The sequence below is a fragment of the Cavia porcellus genome, unplaced genomic scaffold, assembly GCF_034190915.1.
Source record: "Cavia porcellus strain 051 isolate PalLab524CR breed Dunkin Hartley unplaced genomic scaffold, mCavPor4.1 scaffold_7, whole genome shotgun sequence".
Classification (NCBI taxonomy): Eukaryota; Metazoa; Chordata; class Mammalia; order Rodentia; family Caviidae; genus Cavia; species Cavia porcellus.
The window spans coordinates 86,678,660-86,703,114 of NW_026947490.1; positions in this window are offsets into that span (position 1 = coordinate 86,678,660).

Genomic DNA, 24,455 nt, shown 5'->3' on the forward strand with positions numbered 1-24,455 from the left:
TTGTGGGGGAGAAAATTACCTGCCCAATCAAAGCCCTAGGCCATTGTCTATCCCATTTTGATTCTTATGAAGGCCACGAATTTTGCAACTTTACCTCACACCGTTTTCTAAAATAGTCCCTAACTTATAAGCTAAGTAAATCAACACTTTGTTTTTTTAAAATTGAACTACGGAAGCAAGGCTTTTCATAGAGTTTTGAATATTGTGAAGTATTTGGTGGATGGTGATGCATTAGCTCCTGTGGGGAAATTTCCTGCAGAGAACAATTTCCTGTAGGTGGTCTTTGTTAATCCCACATTATGAAACACAAAAACTGGTGTTGACAGGGACATAGAGATGTGATAAATATGAGAATGGATAGGGAAATTCATCCCCTCTGAGAGAATGGTTGTAGCCTTAGGGCTGTGCTTAGATGATGACCTGCAATTTGAGACACTTTTTGGGGTGTAGTGGCATTTTCCTGAATCCCAGCACTCAGGAGGCTGATACAGGAGGATCCTTGCAAGTTTAAGGCAAGCCTGGGCTATCAAGTGAGCTCAAATGTGTCCTGAGCATTGTGGGACCCTGTCTCCAAAAGACAAAAAAATATTTGCAAAACTGAGTTGGACTTTTAATTAATTACACATATATTCACATGGTCAGGATCTGCATGGGTATTAGAGAATAAGGACAAAAGAACTTTTTTTGAATGAGAAGAGGCAATTGAAGGAGAGCTAGGGCATGTGGAGTGTGACTCAATAAGCAGCCAGAACAGGAAAGATCTTCTGAGGTGAGCTTGACCTAGTGTGACAGCACTAAAGGATTGTCTGCTTGGTAGGTTCCAGAATGGGAAAAGGTTCAGAGGCCTATAGAAAGGAAAGAAACTTGGTCATGGCTAGATACTCCTTCTGTGTCTAGTGATCAGTTCACCTAATTCTCTCTCAGGTAAGATAGGAAATTAAAATAGTAGTACTGAAGGTTTGAAAATGTGTTGGACATCATAGATAAAGATAAAGGATTATCTTTTGGAATCAAAGATTTCAAGGCCTATATGATATTTCTTATTGTGCAGTGACTGACCTCAGAAATTTGGCACTTACATACTCTGAAATTTGAAAAAAATAATTAATTTTTTAAAAACTATTTTGTTGAATTTTGAGATGACGTGTTACTACTTTGCCCAACATGGCAACAAGTGTTGAGACTTTGCCAGCATTCTGACTGTTAAGTTTGTTATAGGAGAATGAAATTCTCAAGATACTATATATCCAGTACAAGTTCATGTACACTTAATATTAAAATGAACTTTAGGAAAAACAATCGCTAAAAGCAGGAGTATTTATGGAGAGAAGGAAAGCTTCCATTGGAGAGAGGGCATACAGAAGGGATCCCAAGTGGTTTGCCAGCTGCTCTGTACTTTATAAGAGTTTTTATATAGTAAAACTATGTGGTGAGACAAGTATAAAGAAAAAAATACTTCAGAACCCACAAGGCAGGCAGACCTCAGGTGGGAAAGAGCTATGGTCAGCCTAAAAGTTTAATTGTTGAGGTAAAGTTGACTAAATCAGGAACAAATGGGGAAGCCCATCACATAGGAAGCAAGCATTCTTTATGAATCAGTGACTCTTTTATTAAAAAATTTTATTTAAAAGGAAAAAGAGAAAAAACAAAACAAAACAAAGTGGTGTAAGGGCATAAGTAATACAGAACTACAAAAAAAAACAGCAAGAAATCTGTAGGATATTGGACTGGTGACTTCTGGCTTCTCAAGTTGATTAATACTTAATCCCTTAGGATTATACTTAAGGGTGTGGTTTCATTTCTTTTGCCTTCTATTTTAAGATCTAGCCCACTGCAAGAGGTGTGAGTCTCCTCCAAAATCACCAGACATCTGGTTATCTGTGATAGCTCCTTCAAGAGCCTAGCACTGTCTGACTGCCTGTAATATTTCTGAATAGCTCAGCTGCCTGTGACAAGTTGACAGACATGTAACTAACCTTGTTAGTTACAATGCTGTGCCTCTGTCTTGGTTAAGAGAAGTGGGTCAGCTTCTGTAGTTCATACTGTCCTTAACTCAGTCTCATGCATCATCCACTGTAGTGCTAGGGTTTCAGGCATGCACTATCATGCTTGGATCAGTGTTTTCATTTTTTAGGCCACTGAATTTCACCAACGTTTCAGTGTTGGAATAAAGTAAACAACACTGAGTCATGGTGGTGCAGAAATTTAATGCCAGCCCCTTGGGAGAGTTAGGAGTGTTTCAAAACTAAGGCCACCCTGGATAACTGAGCAAGAGCTTCTTCAATAAGAGATGCACTTTGACGGTTTACACCCCCCCCCAATTATGTTTTCTAAAGTCCATGGGACCCTTAGACAAAGAACATAAATTGCTTGCAGTTTAAACTTAATATTGAATTTTTAAGTTGATTCATATTTACCACTAGTGATACATGGCACAATGCAAAGTTAATATGCTCATGTCAGGGAATGCAGAGATGAGTTTCTGGTGTCAGAAAAAGGACACCATAGATGAAAAACCCAGGGATTAAAAGTTTCTTGAATTCAGTAAGATACATGCAATGTTTAGTGTTGTATTATAAATTGATCTATTATATCCAAAATACAGATCAAGGCATTTGTATTCAGCATGTTGAAAAAATCTAATGCATAGTGAAAGTATTTGTAATAGCAGGTTTGTTTTTGTGTGTATTCAATGCATTTTTTACAGTTACTTTTAGGTTGATCAAGTCATTTTTCTTTTTGAAAAACAAAAACTTTTGTGTCTTTCCTTCAGTGGTCATATTGTCCCCTGTCGAAGGTGAGTCTTACACAGTTGTTTCCAGTTTGGAGAGCTGTGTTTCCCTGCTTATCTTGAGCAGATCTATCAGCAGAGCCATGCAATCCTGATTGGAAACATGAACATTACTGTGGGTATTTTGTGTGTTTATATCCCTGGATGTTTAAATCTTTAATGTACTAATGTGGTTTGGTCTGGTCACACTGCTTGACATGTATCCCTCAGACAAGAGGATAAATAAAAATTTTATATTGTCAGAAACTGAGCTGAGTGGTTAGCATTAGGGTTAGGATTAGACATAGCAACTATTTCTGTAATATATCTTTTAATGTCATCTCTGCAACATGGTTTTAGGTTTATAATTTCAGTTCAGTGGCATGATTAAACTTCAGAAGGATTCAAACTTTTGGCAGTCTTACCTTTCTAAATGGAAAGTAGCTTCTAAGGTACCTAGGAATTATTAGAGTACTGACTACATTCATAGTTGTGTGAGCATACAGAAAGGGTTCAAAAAAGTGGGATATTAAGGGAAAAACAAATCTCTTATTTTTCTGTGCATGAGCACAGGTGTTTGCCATTGCCTTAGAATAGTTGCCTCAATTTTTCTCATGCTCTCAGGATTAAATCTTCAACCTTTCAGTGGAGATTCTTCATCAGAGAGAGATCCTGAGAGCTAAGGGCCATGCACCTGATATTCTCATGTCATGCTTCTTCACCACATGAAGTCACACCCAGATATGTCTTTCCTAGTAACCTAGGTGTCTAACCTAATAACCTAGATACACAAAACATGACAGTAGAAGTCTAAGCCTCAGGGGTGTCAAATTGAGCACATTAGCTTGGAAAAATAAGTAAGCCACAAGAGACAAACTTTCAATCCTTGAGAAGGAAAGGGATATTATGTAAAATTGTGCTAAATCTATGCTTCCTCACAAGGAAGGGATTGAGAGTGAGGATGTATGCAACTCTCATTCTTCCCTCCTGCTAGGATTAGTTTTCATAAATCTGGAATCCCTTGTGATGGTGGATAAAATCGGGTATTCTGTTGGATATTTTATCCCAGTTATAGGAAGTGCCAGAGACATTTATGTTAATCAATTGAGAGTTTAAATATGAGGTCTCAAGCAGACAAATTGTGCCCTCCACATTGAGCTTCATTGTAATGATGGTGAATTCAAAAATTAATGAACACATCCTCATAATTCCAAAGTCATTTTAGGATGTTTAAAAATCACACAATTTAAAAAAAAACTTTAATATATGTTAATATTAGCATACACATTAGCATTGGCTTTGATGAAAATAATTGTTAGCACCCTTACAAGGCATCTGTAAACTACTGTCTTATATCTAATCATGTGATAAATGATAAACTGTTGAATACATCATCTTCTATACCTTCATGCTAAAAGTTGAATGTTATGATAGGAATTTAAATAAAAGAAAGTGAAATAATACTGTAAAGACAACTTGCAAATGGGCTGCCTGTAAAATGTACGTACTAATTTTTTGAAGTAGGGAATTCACATGTACATGCAATTTTTTAAATCTGGGAGTCAAACTGACAATCTCACATTGCCAGGCTGGTGCTGTGCTGCTGAGCATTTTCACTGGCCTTGTAAAAAATGATTTCCTTGAGAGCAGAGGAAGAAGCACCATTGGTCATGTAATTATTAAAATTCATTGATAGTTACTAGATGTTGTTGAAAAGGGCATGATACATGATGCACTTTGTGCTTTTTATAACTGTTTCATAGGTTTTCATATTTTGGAAATTCTGTCAATATGAATTGCATGTATTATAGTGCTCATAATTTACAATCCACTTGTTTATATCCGATAAAATTTACATGGAACATATCAATATTTCAATCCAGAGATATTGTCTATGGTACATTATCTTATAAATTATATTGAATTTTTGTTGGAACTTTAATTTTTGGACATATGGCCTGCTATTTGGGTGTGAAAATATTTGTTTGCATTGTTACAACTTATTCTCTGCTAATTTTATTCTGTTTCTTGTGTCTTGTGTGGGCCCACTGACATCAATTTAGGATATTTTTCCTCTAGATTTTAATGCATTTAATTACATCATTACTCAATAATGCCTCTAATACTTTTAAGGCTTTCTTCTCTATTGTTGTTTAAAATTTGCACAAATAAAGCAATGAAATACCCCGTCTTCTGTGGGGTGATTACCATTGCTATATTGCAGCAGCTTTCTCTAGTTCTCTGTGGGAACTCAGCTCTCAGAGGCTCAGGGATGGGCCTGTTATGGCACTGCTGGTCTTAGTCTTAGATTTCCCAGACTGCAAGGCCGAGTGATGCCATGCACTCAGCTCTCAGCTGTGCTGATTGGCTTCCCTCTAGCTATTAATCAGCTCTGCCACCTGTTTTCTCAGTCCCTTTTAATCTCACCTGTTCTCCTAATAATGTGACCTGTTTTCCTGATAGGTTGATCTGTGTCTTTTTGGTGAACTTAGCATTTCATGACTGTTAGCTGTGGATTTGTTGCACTGATATTTGCAACTGTGTTTGCTTATCCTACCAATGTGGAAACTGTCCCATCATTTCTTGTCTGAAGACAGATAATCAGTTATAATTGATAAGTACCTGTACTGCAATTTATTGTTTTAATCATTTAAAGAGAATATTATTTTCAAAAAATTTTTGTTTAGATTTATTTATAGCAATGAAAGTGTCCCAGATATATACAGAGCATTTCTCCATTGGGTTTTAACAAAAGGAAAGAAAAGAACCAAGGGATAAAATCCCGTCAGGTCAAAGTGTATTATTGCATGATTGATGATAACTCTCCCTTGGAAATTTTCCAAAGTTTACACTAAGTGCTTTTTCATGAAGACTGTTGTTTGAGCTACGTACATTTACATTTTCAGAATCAGCATAAAAATTGCATTGAGAAATATTTTGTGAAGTTTTGGAGTATTTCTCAATTTAGTCATCTCTTACTGTTATTCATGGGGTTTCGTATGTGAATCAAGGCCATAGTACTTTCTCATTTAATTTCTTAGTCATGGTTTCTCTTTAATTTCACTTGAAAAGAATCAAGTGTATTCCCAGAAATCATAGCATGATGTATTTTCTAGAGATTAAAAAGAAGTCTCTTGTTTCTGGACTTTCATAAACTCCATAGTAAAACAGTTTGTTGAATTGAGGAACTGATTGTTGATTTAATTAATTTAATTATTTTATTCTTGCACAGTTTAACATTGTTTGGTGATTTTCACAAATGTGATTTACATTTTCTTTTCTATATAGTATTTCTCCTGAGTAAAATATGGTTTTGTTTATTTTTATATTTGTGCTTACTGATCTTAACACTTTATGTAAAATCTTTATACTGTACTCCTAATAAATGTTTTCTTGTTTAATTCCCATTTTCATAGAATTCAATTTCTTCTAATTTTTATGGCTGCTGAATTTTTTTTTTGAGGAATGTTTTTCATTAATAGTCACTCATGATTCTCTTTCTTATTTTAATAGTGCACCAGTGCACACAGGTGCAAAGAACATACAGTGCAGAGTTCTAGGGGCATACCTGTTTCTCTCTAAATGTATTCCTTATAGGCATAACATCAGCTGAATCATGAAATAACATTCTACTTTCATGTAGATGTATGCAATGCTGTCTTAATTTCCTGAGATCAATTTGTCATTCTCTGTGAATCACCACTAATATGAATGTTAAAATTTGAATGCTTCTTATATTTATTATGCAACATATTTTCTTGCTCAAAATAAATGAATTTCTGAAGCCTTTGTTCCTAACTTTCATTGATAATTGTAGAACTAATCAAAGTTGATTTTAGTTTAGTGTATTTAGTTTTTTGTATTGGAAATTGAGCTTGGGCCCTTGCACATGTCAGCCAGGTGCTTGTGTCACTGAGATATATCCCTGGTACAAAGGTATGATTTGTAAATGTCTGTGAATTAATTCTAACTTTCATTTGGTGAGGGAGTTTGATGAATAGCCTCACTTTTCAGTCTGAACTGTCCTTGTTACATAGTGTGGGCTGGATGTTGAATTCATCTATATCCTGAAATTCCTATTTACTCTCTTACATCAGCCTTTCAAGTACTGGGAGAACAGGCCTTTGCTACCTCACTGGGATGAACTCATCGTTTTATATTTAGTGAAGAGTTACTTTGCTGTACCTCAATTTTCATTGCATTTAAACCATTTCGTATATATTCTTTCCCACATTATCCTCCTTTACATGCTCATGGAATTTCTAATATTCAAGTACAAGAAGATAATTTGATATCCCTGAGATACAGGTTTATAGCTACTATTTTCCTAATTTCCTTGGCTATAGAATTTCATAAATTTTTAGTTATTCACAAGACTCCTTTAATATTTTACTAAATATTTATTTATAAAACCGAGTTTCAAGATTCTAAATTCTGTCTAGAAAGATGAATTCATTGTTATGAATAATCAGATGTGTATTAATGATTATTTGCATGCTCCCTCTTTGAGCTCTGCTTTAAATTCAGTGACAAGCCATGCTACATTTCTGTGATTGCTTTGGCAGTGTGCTACAGTCTACATCAATGTTACTGAGTGACTATATTTGAATGTGTTAGTGTTTTGATGACACTGACATGCAACTAATAGTTGAAAGAATGACCTTCAGTTAGACTGTTTATGATAGGAAATATATCAGTTTGTGTCTGAACTTCAGGATGCTTTTCATTATGTAGGAGACAGTGAACTCTGGTGACGTAGCTGTGAACTTCACTCAAGAAGAGTAGGATTTGCTGACTCCATCACAAAAGATGCTCTGCAGAGGTGTGATGTGGGAAATATATGAATATTAATTTTATGGGTAAGGATGATATATCTTGTTCATTGTTACACACAGCAGTAATTATTGCTCAGTGAGATAATTTAATGAAATTTAAAATTACAAAATTTGCTTTTATACCTCAGGACCCATTAAAGTATACTACGAGAATAACTGGAACCATTGATATTTTAGTGTAATGTTATACTGAATTTTTTATTTCTTGTCTGTAATACAGGAAGAATATGGCCCAACCAGAAAATTAAAGAAGAGGAAAAAATTGCTCCAGAAATCTAAGGTGATTGACACACATGAGAAAGGGAACATTTCTAAAGTGTTAGTGTGTCAGCATAAATATTACAACACAGGACCTTGAAGAAATTAGATCATGTTACACTTTATTTAACCTCAAAAAATATCAAGAGATACACTTGGCTTTATTTTGTATTATCTGGGAATCCACAGAAAAATATTTCAGTGTAGGAATCTGGCCTGTGGCTTTGCTGATACTATGTAAGAAATAACAATGTATCAGTTTAAAAATTTCCTTCATGATCAACATCATGGAAATGTATGAGAGTAAATTTAATTATTGTATTCAGATATGTAAGAAATGGGCAAATTATGAATTTTGATAGAAAGTCATCTTCAGGGATTGAGGAAGGTGGCCGAAAATAACTCGCAGATTAAACAGCCTCTCTGCAAGAAACAGCACAGATGCTGGAATGTAGCATCATGGGGCACACAGAAAGAAGAAATTGGATCCCCAAGACCCTGAGAAACCTAAAGTGAGGATTGAAGCCCACAGAGAGAATTAAAAGAAGAAAATGTTAAGGAGGAAAAAGGAGATAGCTTTTCACACTTTCAAATAGAGCCAGAACCACCAGGAAAGAAATACTGTTGAATCTTGGGGATGCATCCTCACAGTGAAGGTGGTGCAGGAACTTGCAAAATACAAGGATTCCAGCAACAGTGACAAAGAGACCTCAATGAATGGGCAGGACAGTGGAATAAAGGAGGAAAGTGGACAAATAATAGCAGAAAAAAATAGAATAGTAGAGATGAGGAAGAGAAGTTGGGCTATGGGCTATAATTTTTAACATTTATAGCCTAGATTCACTAACAAAAAGAAACATAGGCAGAGTAGATTAAGAGGCAGGACTCATCAAGATGCTCAGAATAGGAAATATTAACCTGAAAGAGGGTCAGTAAAATGAAAGCCAAACATGAGGCAGTGGAGCTCTAAGTGAAGAGAACCAGAGAGAAATAGAGAAAACTAGTCAAGCAGCTGCAGATAGGTTGGAAACTTATGACACTTTTGTGCAGTGTAGTACTACACAGTTTGAAGGAAGGAAAACATTGTGGCTTTAGTAAGTAAAGGAGTACAGCTGAAGATCAAGCTCAGAGTTAAAAAGTTTCAGAACCACTCAGATAGATAACAGGTAGACTCCCTAATCTAAAAACAAAAGGAGTTTGTGGGATCCAAAATATACAAAGCATCTTGAGAGAGGGAAAGTTGAGAAATTGCATAAAAAGGAAGGTAGAGGATATTGTTAATAGTTTATCAGGATTTAAAAGCCTCAGTAGTCATATCGCTCTGGTTAGTTTGATTTTACTTTTTCCAATTTGTCTATTCATACTAGATGTGAGGGCACAGACTGCTAAGCCCAAAATAGCAGGCTATACCATGGAAATATCCTTAATTTCCTGTTAACTTAAACTGAAGCCCTGTGTTTCTTAAATTGCCTTACTATGACTGATCTTAGTTGAAGCTGTTTTGTTAGACCACTGTTTTGCCTTGACTGACTGTATTTGAATTTTGTATGCTTGATAGTATCAAGTCTAAGAGTAGAGGCAACTACTTTGAAGATGACAAGATGTAATAATACACCCATTGCACTTCGATTACTAACTGCTTTTGAGGTCCTAGAAGGTCTGCAAAGTTGTGTTCTTATTAAAATAGCTATGTAATGCTATGTTCAATAATTTTATGTCTGACATTGTAGACAACTCTATTGAAAATAACAAGAGAAAGCATAGTAACTACTGTAGAACACCTAATACTGTGGTTTTATATGTCTTTTCATTTCATATTTTTCAAAGAACTTGTTTTGTTGTCTTGATATGATCTGTTTTTCCTTGTAATACAGAAAAGGATAAATATACATGTAGAGATTCACACATGGGGAGAATTTCTTAACAGTTTACAGGAACAGATTATATAATGCACAATGTAATGAACAGATACTCTGAAGAAGAGACACTAGGAAACCCAGTGCTAACTCTGTAGCATTATGATGTAAAATCTAGCAATACTATTATTCACTCTTCAGAGTGATGTTAGTCCAGTCTTTTATGTTCAATCTCAGCATACATAAATATAAGGGCTGCTACTATGAAGAGAATGAGAGACCTTATGGCAGTCACCATTGACTTCCCAAATGTCAGGTCTTGAAAACCTAAAAATCCTACATCGTCCTGTTATGATTGGAATAGTTCTACGATGTTCAGTATGTTTTCAATATGTTTGAACGTAATGACAACTATTAGGAAGAAAACTAGAGGCAAGACAGACAGTAAAGCTCTCCAGTGGACTTGCTTTGAAGTCTCTATTTCTTAAAATTGTTTCCTTGTGATCTGTTTTGTTCTGTTTTGTTATGTTTAATCTTACCCTCTTTAAAATAAAAAAAGAAACTAAACAAGAGTGTCAAACTTTGAAGACAGATATGCACCTTGTAATCATGAAAGGAAAGATCTTGTAAAAATAACAAGGAACCAGGAATTAACAATAAAATGGCTACAAGATGACAAGAATAAGTATAACTAAAGAATAAAAAAGTTGTGTGAAAATACAGGGATAAATACAAATGAAAGATGAAGGTTATTTACAGAAATAATTACGGAAAACATCCCAAGCATAGGAAAAGGACGTGATATACAGATAAGTGAGGCACACAAAACTCAAGCCAGTTATAACTAAAACAAATCTACTCCCAGATACATAATAATCAATATATAATATATAATATATATTGTATATATTATATTGTATATATTATATATAAAACAGGTGAACAATGGGCTGCATCTGTAATACAAAAACTAAAGGAGTTAGTGGGACCCAAAATTTGTAATACATCCTGTGAAAATGAAAAGGGAGGAATTGTTTCAAAAGGGGAGACATTCACCATTGTTAATCTTTTATGATTTGAAACCATACTGTTTTCATTGCTACATATAGCTTGATTTCATTCTGTTTCAATTTGTGTGCTTGTATTAGATTTAATGGCATGCACAGCTATTCCAAAGATAGCTGGATATATTGTGATAACCATTGTTGATTTCCTATTAGCTTGCATTGAAGCCCTGATTTGCTTTCATTGTTTTGTTTTGACTGATTTTATTCTATTCAGTTTTGTTTGATAGTTTCAAGTCTGATGGTATAGGCAACTACTTTGAAAACAATAAGATGCACTATTACACCCATTGTGGTTTGACTATTATCTACTTTTGAAATCCTAAATGTCTCCAATATTTTGTTTTTATTGGTTTTGTTTTGTACTGTTTTGTTTAATTTTATTATGACTGATGATATGGGCAATTCTTTTGAAGATAGCAAGAGGCATTTTTGTAGCCATTATTGATTTCCTTATATTTTACTTTTAAGTCATGTATTATGTTCATCTTTTGTTTTGATTAACTATATTTTGTTTAGCCTCACTTGGTTTTATTCTCTTCAAAATAAAAAAAGAAACTCATCTTTACAGTATCCATTCATGTATCTATGTGAATACAGAGAGTTATATGATCTAAAAATATTTTTTCACATAGAATGAATATTTAAATTCAAATTAATGCTACTGTTAAAATAACTACTTTGAAAATATCCTATAATATGGTGAGCTGTTTATGTTTAAAATTCCTTATACATTGTTGAAGGATATTTAAAGTAGAAACATGGTAATCAGTATTCATGTGTGTGAAAAGTAAAATAATATGTTTCATAGTGTTCCATGTGTACATCCATTGGAATATACATGTGTTTTTATTTATTTATTTATTTTTACTTTGGAGCCATGATTTCACACCATAGTTCAGGTTGAGGTTGAACTTTCTCTGTAGCCCATATTGGCCTGAAAATCAGAGTGATCTTCCTGCCTTTACCACCTGACTGCTGAGTGGGCTGTATTGTGTCATTATGTGCAATGATTCTCTCAGTATATTGTAAATTTCATTAAAATCATCAAATGTTAGTGATACACACAGTGTGTTATTCATTGCAACATATGAAATGGCGTTCACAATATCTATATCCAGATACCCATCACTGAATGCATGTGTAAGGAAAATGTGGGGTCAACTCATAATGGTGAAGCATTCATGGAATTCCATCACTCAGAGAGGCTGACTCAGCAGGATGCCACCTTGAAGTTCAGCCTAAGCAAGTTCATGGTCAATAGGAATCTCTCTCAAAAAAACAAATAATACAGCAGCAAACAAATTTAGTCTAAGACCTGTTTTTTTACTCTCTACACTGAAAGAAATGTTCTATACAAGGAACCATGATACCCTTTTCCAAGAAACAAAATATTTGACCTTAAGTGAAATTAATTAGGCATAGACATAGAAATACCACATGTCTTCTCTTAAAAGGGAAATTACGATCATAATTAAGAAGTAAAGAAAAGAAAGGTAATATGAGACCAGAAGCCCTTTCTTTCTTTACATGAGAAAGGTGATCAGGCTAAATAGACAAGGGGAGAATGAAGACCTGATGAGCTTTAAAAAAATCAATACTTGATAGTCATTTGTACTCATCTCCTTAAATGAAGTTACACATTGTAATCATATATCAATTTGAAATTCCTGAACAAAAGCCATCCATTTTAGAATGAATAGTACTTTGAAAGATGTCCTGCAGGGGAATAAGTGAATTAATCAAAAGAATGTCTTAGCAGGAATCAAATTAAATGTCATCATAAATCTTAGTTTTTAATGTGGAGCCTACTAATTATGATTGATATTTTTCTTTGTATTTCTTTACAGATATCATGAAGACAATTATTTGAGAATTAAAGGGCAGCAATACAAATGTAAAGAAGACATAGAGACCTGCAGTGATTTCCAGGACTTTCAGACTCATAAAATAAGCAAGATTGGAGAGAGACCTTGTCAATATGATCAGTGTGGGGAGGACAGCTCTAAACTTAGTGAACAAACCCATCCTGAACAGAAAACCTTTGTAGGTAAGAAAAGTGTGAAACCCTACACAACACCTAACAGTTTTCAAATGCATGAGAGAAAGCAGAATTCAGGGAGCTTATATGTATGCCAACACTATGAGAATAGTTCTATTTCTTTGTACCACATTACAAAAGATGTTAGAAAATATGTTGGAGAGAAACAACTTATCACTGAAAAATTGCAAAAACCTTATCTCATACTAATTCCCTTAAAAACTTCACAATGGAAAGCAAACTTATGTATGCAAAATCTGTGGGGAAGCATTCAGTACATACAGTAGCTGTCAACGACATAAAAAGATTCACACTGGGGAGAAATTCTATGTATCAAACAAATGTGGGAAAGCATGCATGAGCCTTAGAATGTAAAATTCATGAGAGAACCCACACATGGGAGAAACTAATGTGGGAAAATTATGTGGGAAATCTTTCATTTGAAGTGATACATCTATAAAACATGAAAGAATTCACACTGTGGAAAAACCCTTTGTATGCAACAAATGTGGGAAAGCATTCATAGAGACTTTATTTATAAAGCTCATGATAGAGTGCACACTGGGGAGAAACCATATATATGTGAGCAGTGTGGAAAAGATTTGCTGCCATATTTTCCTTTTGCAAACATAAGTTTCACCATACACTGGGGAGTAACTTCATATAAAATATTGTTAAAGAATTCATATAAAAATATTCAGAGGTGCTAACCTTCTGAAAGATGTAATATTGTGGTGCAAGCCTATGTATGCCATGTGGGAAATCATTCAATATTCATAGTTATTCTCCTATGTGTGAAAATAATCACAGTTAAGTGAAATCATATACATGTGAGTGAATATTTGGGAAATACTTTGAAAAATACTCATGTAGAGGAGACAATTAAAAATAATATAAAATTACTCTTAATATATATGCATATATTTTACACCCTCAAACTCAGAGGTGTCCTAAAATATTTTTTCTGACTTTTATAAACCACACATAAATATCTGATCTATATGTCTGTTGTCTTAATAAAATATTAGTTTATAGCAAATTTAAGTGTGCTGAATCTTTTTTCTTATGTTTTTCATTCAATGTCCTGTCATGATGGATAACATCCATTTATCTCATGACCATATTTCACAACAGAATCTATAACCTTGTATCAGTTTATTGACAAGGATCTACACATACACATCCAGAAGTGTGCTTGTATTCATGACCTGTATCTATGTCTCAATGCATATAGTATGATATATCATCACAAAAGCAAAAGCAGACTCAATTACTCTGAGAAACAAGAATGAACTTAAATTAGAGAGAAATCTTTTGTATACAAGAAATGTGGAAAAATGTTCAGTACACAAACAGGCTCAAAAATACATCAATACAATCCCTTCTGAGTCCTGGGATTGCAAGCATGCACCACCAAATCATAGAACTCACACTAGGGAGAAACCCTATGTAGGTGAACAATGTGGAAAATACTTCAGTCTATATTGTAACTTTGTCCATAAAATAATTCACACTAGGAAGAAACTTTATGTAAGCTGTATTAAAAAGGTTCTTCTGATAATCCACATTTTCTAGACAAAAAAGATCCCAAACAGGGAGAAATCTAAGTATGTAAGCAATGTGATGTATCTACCAGTCAAAAATATAGCTTTCAAATGCATCAAAGAATTCACAATGGGAAGAAACTCTAGTTAACCAATTTTGGAAAATATTCCTCTCATTTAATCACTGACAAACATGAAAAAACAAAACAGTGAAGAGAATCTGTATGCATGAAAGCAATGCAGCAAATGTTTCCACCACCAGTGACTGCAATGACACCAAAGAACTCATACTGGTAAGTAATCCTATGCAACACAATAACAGAGAAAAGCTTTTAGTGCACAAAATGCTATCAAATAAGTAAATAGTGCACAAAAGGGAAAAACTCTGTGAAAGTAGTCAATTTGAGAAGGATTTCTTACAAATTTTTCATTTTATAAATGCTATATTTCCCACAAACTGTGCAGTAACTGTGTGAAAAAAGATGTATTAAGAAAAAGTTGCTGTTGAAAGAGATGCTAATCTCCAAAATGATGTCACATGGTGGCCAAAGATCAGCACTATGAAGAGAAATTGTACATACATGTATATTTTGAAAACGCTTTGCAAATTACTCATGTCATCAAAACCTGTAGAAATACTGGACAAAATGGTGTCAACATATATTCTAGATTTTACAGATATCACACAAAAAGATGGAGATATCTCAAACCATAATCATTTTGTGTTACAATGTGATGCATAACTAGCTAATGTATTTGTCTGTAGACTTACTATTTAAAAACCACACTTTTTAAAGATAAATCAAGGATTCTGAAGAATTCTCACCAAAGTTTTCATCCACTGATGTCATCTTCATAGTTGACACCTATTTTTCTTGCAAGCATTCTGTTTCACATGGATCTGCCTCAATTGTTTTTTAAAGGATCTATAAAACACATTCAAAAGTGTCCAAGTTTTATGACATGCATCTATGTACATATGGTTATGATAGTATAATACAAAAGCAAATGCAAGTTTAAAATATGTATAATTGCATTAGTGTCTGTTTCTAGTACATTATGTAACATTAATTTGTGAAAGGCCTCAATGTGTATAGTAGTTCTGAGTCATTTATTGTTGCCTTAACATGCCTTATTTATGTTTCTGCTCTATTTCTTGCTCCTCTCTATTTTTGAAATATATATATCCAATAGCCTACTAGAAATATGCCCAACAGCCTATTACACATCATGTACTCTACACAAATGTAAACACCATCCCTCTTATATTACGTAAGTCATTTATAGATAGCAAAATCCTGAATTTGTAAGTGAATCAGGATTTCACACAAATTCCTAGGGTTCAAAAGAAAATGCATGGAATATGATTTCCAGAGTAGGAATAGAGAATGATGTAATGATGTTGTATTGTGACACCAGAAAGCCAGAGTCCCCAGTGTGCAAAAATAAGGTAACAATTGCAGGTATATGAATTAATTACATGAGAATTGTAGCATTAGATTTTTTTTTGTCTGAAATGGTTTTGCTGTGAAGTTCTGCCTGGCCTTGGGATCACGTTGCAGTCCAGGCTGATTTTGGGCTCACTTTGTAGTTCATTCAAATCTTGAACTTTCAGCAATCCTCTTGGCTTAGCCTTCTGAGTCCTGGGATTGCAAGCATGCACCACCATGACCAGGTTGTAGCATTACATTTGCCTAGTAAAAAGTTTCATGCAGCGATGGTAATACACCACATTTGCCCCTCACTGTCTGGTCTTTGGAGAATGGCACACCTAAATTCTTAAAGCTCTTTAGGCACGTGTTTTACAGTTGCATTTTAACAACATTTTTGGTATTAAAATAAAATTCACAAATAAATGTTGACCAAATCTAACTAATGTCCCATTCTCAGGAGCACAAGTAAATCTAATGTCACTTGGATCCATCATGGATCTCAGTTTCCTTCATCAGAGAGATATCGTGTGATGTCACAGCCTGACAAGGTTAAGAGCAAGATAGGATGAGCTATGAAGAAAAGACAACACATTCACAGGATGTTGATTATACCATGGTTATTATGCCAATTTCTGAATTTAATACCATTGAATTGTTTATTCATATAAATTTTACAAAAATCATAAATATTTTAAAATATTACCTGTGTAAGTTTCTGTTTGAATAATATATTATTCTCTAGTATTGGAAATATACATGGAGGCAGTTGGCATTTCTGCACACTTGATCCTGAGGTAGCATATTTCTGACAGGTTACTACAAATAAGTTCCTACTTATATTCTATTATGTAATTTTTTTATCATTTTTTAAAAGAAAACAGTTCAGACATAAGAAAGATGGTGGTTTCATGTGATTTAAGCAATCTGAGAACCTGAGGCAACAGGATTTCAACTTTGCAACTTATACTCAGGCTTGCAAGTTGGAAACAGTGTAAATTTGTCTGCAAATAAAACTTACTGCTGGAGAGATAGCTCAGTATAAATATTCTGTATTCCAATCTCAGTCTTGAAAATTAAAACAGGCCTTGTTTCCTGATAAGGCAGTAAAACTATTGGCTTCATCTTACACTCAGAGTAGACCTGGCCTGTTCTCACCATCCAACCTGTTGAGTTGAATCATTTCCAGAGTACCTAGTCTCAAATCACTGGAGTATAATTTCCATTCTACTTACTGGATGTAGGAGTAAACTGGCAAAAAATTACAATTAGTCAATCCCTGCTCTGTAAAGACAAGAGCAACCTCATTTTAAGTGGAGTAATGCCCACTGCACTGCAGTAGCCCATATGCAATCCAGGAATGGCACCTGTCAACTTGCTCATCAGTACATATTTTTGGATCACTTTCCCTGCCCCTTCAGTCTCAAATATTTGGTCTTTTATCAACAGGTATTGGGTAATGCAGGAAGGCTGTGTGCATTATGAACAGGAAAGAGGCTCAGGGAGATCAGGAAAATTCATTATGTGGAGTCTTCCTTTATATTTTTCTTTCAGGTTTTGGACCCAGGGTCTTCTGCTGAAAAAGGACCCTAGAATTTGAGCCTGGTTGCTGGATGACTTCGTCAGACATCAGGAATCAAATACACAAAGAAACAACCTAAAGGCTAAAAATATAAGTGGAGGACAGGTGCTCTAAGATGTTAACAGATGGACTAGTTGTTATTTGATGAAGGTGTAGTTTTCCCATGAAATCTGTGAAGTCTGTGACATGACCTCTGTACTAGATTCTACATGATCCCTTCAGCTCTGTGCCATAAGGCTTGGCTGGCAGTGGGATCTCCAGGGCTCTGTCCTGATGCTCCTTCAAATTCAGTCTCTAGCAAAGTGGCACCGATTCAGCAAATTATTCTGCAGCTCTGTGTCTTGACACTCTTCATGATGATTTCATTAATGCATGTGGATTCTACAGACTCATCTGCAGTTTCTACATAGGAAAGCATTTTTTCCCTCCATCCTCAGTTCCTCTTTGTCTCAAGGTCAGTCCTGATTACCTTGCATTTATGAATGTTTTGGAAGCCAAGTATCAAGTTCATGAACTAAATACAGAACCAAAGATTTATAAGGCAATAATTAAATTTCCATTGTTCAGATCATCTCCACATGGACATACACAATACACATGACTGGTCTCCAGAGAATGTGGATGATGTTTCCATCTCTGACATGATCAGTGCTGTGCAGTGCTTTCTAATCTTGTTTCAGAAACATAAATGCTGACTAATGTAGAACATCATTCAATGGAAATAATACAGAAATTTACAGTTACACTGAATGTGTCCTGTATTAGCATCTTAATCATAGGCAAACATAAGCACAAAAGAAAAACAGAATACTGTGGAACATAGGGGATGTTGGAGGATGGCCTTATGAACTCCTGGATCATGGAAGGTCTTCCAGAGATCAGCCTGTTTTAGGGCGGAAATAAGGCCTGGGTCTTGACCTGACTCAGGATGAGAGGAGGTCAAAGACCGTAGACCTGAAGATCCAAAGGAAATTTAGGAGGAAATCTGTTGATATTAATCCTCCAATTATTTTATTTACAATGTTGAAATCAAACATTGGAAGTTTGGCAAGAAAAAATCTGGCTGTTGTGAATCTATGTGTCTGTGAGTGTGTGTGTGTGTGTGTGTGTGTGTGTGTGTGTGTGTGAGAGAGAGAGAGAGAGAGAGAGAGAGAGAGAGAGAGAGAGAGAGAATCTAATTCTAATGGGGAAAGATTTTCCCCCATCCTGTTTCTCCAAACCAAATACAACTAGAGTTTGTAATCTTGCTATGGAGATAGCTGAATGAAAATATTAAGATAATTAATAAATCATTTTATCTCAAAATGATTGTATAAATTCATGTAAATTACACAGAAGAGTGGATTATATTTTCATGTAATTGAGCATGCATACAATATAATTGGCTTTTATGGGATTTACATTATTATCATTATTATTTTTTTATGACTGAGCCATATTTAATAATCCATAAAATACATAATTTGGGGTGGGTGTAAACCCTCAAAATGCATCTCTTATTGAAGAAGCTCTTGCTCAGTTATCCAGGGTGGCCTTAGTTTTGAAACACTCCTAACTCTCCCAAGGGACTGGTATTAAATTTCTGCATCACCATGACTCAGTGTTGTTTACTTTACCCCAACACTGAAGCGTTGGTGAAATTCAGTGGCATAAAAAATGAAAACACTGATCCAAGCATGGTAGTGCATGCCTGAAACCCTAGCACTACAGTGGATGATGCATGAGACTGAGTTAAAGACAGTGTGAACTACAGAAGGCGACCCACTTCTCTCCACCAAGGCAGAGGCACAGCATTGTAACTAACAAGGTGGCACATGTCTGTCAACTTGTGACAGGCAGCTGAGCTATTCAGAAATATTACAGGCAGTCAGACAGTGCTAGGCTCTTGAAGGAGCTATCACAGATAACCAGATGTCTGGTGATTTTGGAGGAGACTCACACCTCTTGCAGTGGGCTAGATCTTAAAATACAAGGCAAAAGAAATGAAACCACACCCTTAAGTATAATCCTAAGGGATTAAGTATTAATCAACTTGAGAAGCCAGAAGTCACCAGTCCAATATCCTACAGATTTCTTACTGGTTTTTTTTTTTTTTTTTTTCTTTTTTTTTTTTTTTTTTTTTTTGTAGTTCTGTATAACTTGTACCCTTACACCGCTTTGTTTTGTTTTGTTTTTTCTCTTTTTCCTTTTAAGTAAAATTAAAAAAAAAGAGTCACTGATTCGTAAAGAATGCTTGCTTCCTATGAGACTGGCTTCCCATTTTTGTTCCTGATTTAGTCAACTTTACTTCAACAATTAAACTTTTAGGCTGACCATAACTCTTTCCCACCTGAGGTCTGCCTGCCTTGTGGGTTCTGAAGTATTTCTTTATACTTGCCTCACCACATAGTTTTACTATATAAAAATTCTTATAAAGTACAGAGCTGCTGGCAAACCACTTGTGACCCCTTCTGTATGCTCTCTCTCCAATGGAAGCTTTCCTTCTCTCCATAAATACTTCTGCTTTTAGCGTTTGTTTTTCCTAAAGTTCATTTTAATATTAAGTGTACATGAACTTGTACTGGATATATAGTAGCTTGAGAGTTTCATTCCCCTATAACAAACTTAACAGTCAGAATGCTGGCAAAGTCTCAACACTTGTTGCCACCTTGGGCAAAGTAGTAACACTTCATCTCAACATGCAACAAAAATAGTTTTTAAAAAATTAATTATTTTTTTTTCAAATTTCAGAGTATGTAAGTGTTAAATTTCTGAGGTCAAGTCACTGCACAATAAGAAACATCATATAGGCCTTGAAATCTTTGGTACCAACAGATAAGCCCTTCCATGCTACGTTATCTATGATGTCCAACACATTTTCAAACCTTCAGTACTACTATTTTAATTTCCTATCTTACCTGAGAGAGAATTAGGTGAACTGATCAGTAGACACAGAAGGAGTATCTAGCCATGACCAAGTTTCTTTCCTTTCTATAGGCCTCTGAACCTTTTCCCATTCTGGAACCTACCAAGCAGACAATCCTTTAGTGCTGTCACACTAGGTCAAGCTCACCTCAGAAGATCTTTCCTGTTCTGGCTGCTGATTGAGCCACACTCCACATGCCCTAGCTCTCCTTCAATTGCCTCTTCTCATTCAAAAAAAGTTCTTTTGTCCTTATTCTCTAATACCCATGCAGATCCTGACCATGTGAATATATGTGTAATTAATTAAAAGTCCAACTCAGTTTTGCAAATATTTTTTTGTCTTTTGGAGACAGGGACCCACAATGCTCAGGACACATTTGAGCTCACTTCATAGCCCCGGCTTGCCTTAAACTTGCAAGGATCCTCCTGTATCAGCCTCCTGAGTGCTGGGATTCAGGAAAATGCCACTACACCCAAAAAGTGTCTCAAATTGCTGGTCATAGTCTAAGCACAGCACTAAGGCTACAACCATTCTCTCAGAGGGGATGGATTTCCCTATCCATTCTCATATTTATCACATCTCCATGTCCCTGTCAACACCAGTTTTTGTGTTTCATAGTGTGGGATTAACAAAGACCACCTACAGGAAGTTGTTCTCTGCAGGAACTTTCCCCACAGGAGCTAATGCATCACAATACACCAAATACTTCACAACATTCAAAACTCTATGAAAAGAGTACTTCAGTAGTTACTTCAGTAGTTCAATTGTAAAAAAAAAATGTTGATTTACTTAGCTTATAAGTTAGGGACTATTTTAGAAAATGGTGTGAGGTAAAGTTGCAAAATTAGTGGCCTTCATAAGAATCAAAATGGGATAGACAATGACCTAGGGCTAATGGGCAGGTAATTTTCTCCCCCACAATAAAATGCGGATTTCAGTCTACTATGGTTACTTGCAGCTGCTAATTATTAAACTCCTGGGATAATAGAAATGTAAACACAAAGAGCCAGTTTGTCTCTAAACCCTGTTTCCTGTAGACCATACAGAATGAAGAAATGGGATAGAGAACCTGGGCTCAAAGTATTTCTTTTTCTGGGTGCAGTGACTCAGGAATGTAATCTCCTCACACTGGAGGCTGATGGAGGAGCATGGCCCAGAGTTCAATGTCAGACCAGACTACACAGAAATGCGCTGTATCCAAGCAATAAAAAATAAAACAGAAAAGAAAATGGAAAATGAAAGATAGATAGATAGATAGATAGATAGATAGATAGATAGATAGATAGACAGATAGATAAATAGATAGGGGCCTATTTTAAATCCATATTGCTATGTGTACCTGGTGGGCTAACCACGTGGGAAGCATTCTGAAAGACAAAGAGCTCTTCTCTTTTCTTATTTTGGTTCCAGAACTCAACATTTAGTATTATGAGATTATGAGCTCTGTGTATGAGGTAACATCATTGAGAGGTGAGTTTTCACAGAAGGAATTCATAGGATAATATTTTCTCATTTTGAGAACAGAATTCAGTTTTGCCCCCAAACCACTGCTCACTCCAAATACAGCTGTATCCTCGGCTACCCAAAATAACTTCTGGGCTTACAGTTGTTCTGCACTTTTCCTTCCAAAACTTACACAATTGCACCCCATTCCCAGCTTCGAATATGAACAAGTTACCATTACCATAGCGATGCTTGAGGTTGTCCAGGATCCTTTGCAACCCTCAGTAAAACGTCACAGAAAGTAAAGGTGTGTTCAGCTCCAGGCTGTCAACAGTTGAACTCACAGTGTGCACTTCTGCACAGGGACAAGAAGCTCCCTCCTTCCTTGGCTCACCTGATTGGGTGTGCAGCTAGCCCAACCTGTATGGATGATTGGCTCCATAGCTTGTCTCTCTCCTGTGATGTAACCCTCGTGTTCCAGGATTAATACTTCCATTTAAGGGCTTTACTGATGGATTTCCAGAGCTATCCTGGGTTTCCTTGAAGTCTTAGTACACTTTCCTGAAGTTGGATCCTAAATGTTCCCAGGTGAATGTCCTCTGGAAGAACCAATCCCTTGAGGACAGAAAAGATTATGTGGCCAGGTCAGACCAGGACTAACTAGAATGGATTGTGGCTACTTTCAGCAATGAGGTTATAAACTTTATTTCCTAGATTGTCACAGGGTCTCTCTCAGTCTGCTCATTTTCATAAAATAATTATTTTGCATCCACCAAAAAAACTCCATTATAGCATGAATGAAGAAACAACACAAAAACCGCTACAGATTTCTGGGAAAAAGTAAAGATTAAGGAAATTCCAAGTCTTACTGCTCCACAAAAGCTTCACACTGTATCCAATCCTAAATTTTAAAGATAAACATAGTGAAACATGAGGTTCACAACAATTGCTGAAACAGTGTCCAGCACTAGATCACTTCCTTGTATTAATTATGGAATTAAAAAGCACTTTAGATTGTAAGTGAAAATATTTTTGGCTTGTATGGATATATTCCACTCTAATGTCATTATATTATTGCACCAGCCTGTCAACTAATGTTAGACTTCACTTCATATCTAATGTTGTTTTAACCAAGTCATATATTTTAGATATAAAACACAGACAGTATGAAAGAAAACCTATTGAGCCAGAAGTTCGAATTTGCAGGCAGGCAATGGTACCAAAATTGGTATCTTAGGGCCAGGCACAAGTTCCAGGGAAACGATTTTTTTGCCTCTTTAATCAGTGCTACCAGGAACTAAGGCCCTAAGGATAGTTACCATGGTATAACCTGCTATTTTTGGATCAGATGTCTGTCTGACATGAGTGGACAGACCAGAACAAATTAAGTTCAAACTAAATATGATGATAAGACTACTGTGTCTTTTGAATAGTGTCTGATACACTATTAACAATGATCTCTGCCTTTTTTTTATAGTGTTTCACAGCTGTCTATACTAAAGACTATAGCTTACTGTCTCTGCCTCATGTCTGCTACCCTGCTTTTCTGCTATAATTTGTCCACCTTATTCCCTCATTCCACTGTCTGTCCCATTCTTTGAGGCCTCTCTGCCACTTTTGCTGGAATCCTGGTATCCCTTCCTCTCTTTCTCTGGAATGTCCTTTAGCACTCTCTGTAGGGTTGGATTGGTGGTTATGAACTCTCATAGTTCCTCCTTGTCTTGGAAGCATCTTATTTCTCCATTAATTTTGAGAGAGAGTTTTGACAGGTATATGAGTCTTGGTTGCGTATTATTTTCTTTCAGGACTTGGAATATTTCTCCCCAGTCCCTTCTTGACTTAAGAGTTTGTTTTGATACATATGTTGTTATTCTGATAATTGTCCCATTGAAGGAAATCTGCTTCTTTTCTCTGGCTGCTTTCAATATTCTGTTTTTTGGTGGATTTCATGAATCTTGATTATTATATGTCTAGGCATAGATCTGTTTTGGTTGTAGGTAGTTGGTGTTTTGTATGCCTCTTTTATCTGGATATCATTTCTTTTTGCTATACATGGGAAATTTTGCTTTAATGTATCTGTGAATATTCTTTGTATTTTAATTTTGGTTGCTCTTGCTTCCTCACTCACATTCTTTATTCTTAAGTTATGTATCTTTTTGTCATCTTCTAGCCTTTGAATTGTTTCTTTCTGGTTCCTTGCTATCTTTAAGAGGATTTTTCTTTCACAATCATATGTCATATATATCTCTTCAAGTTTCAGAAGGCTGGCTTTAGTTTCTGTCAGGATATTTTGCCAGTGTTCAATGGAGTTTTTAGTCTCCTGGTTATCTCTTTGGATCTGTTTCATGTATTCGAAGTTATGTTTAAATTCTTCTTCAGAAGTTTCTCTTTCTTTTCTGATTTCCTCAGTTCTTCCATCTGTGTCCTCTTGGGCGGGGCTTGTCATTTCTTTAATTAATCTCTTTATATCTTGCCTCACTTGGATCAGGAGTACAGCTTTAAATTCATCTATGAGGTCATGGAGGTTTTTTTAATTTCGACTGATGCTGATTCCAGTATTGGATGGTTACTTTGCTTGTTCTCTTCACTGTTTACTTCTCCTGGGCTTATTTTCTTATGTTGGGCAGCTGGATATATATATATATATTTATTTTTATCTCTTGTCATGTTTCTGGTTTCTTTCAGACTGGAGTGTCCTGGGGGTCTCTGGCCCTCTCCGTATTGCTT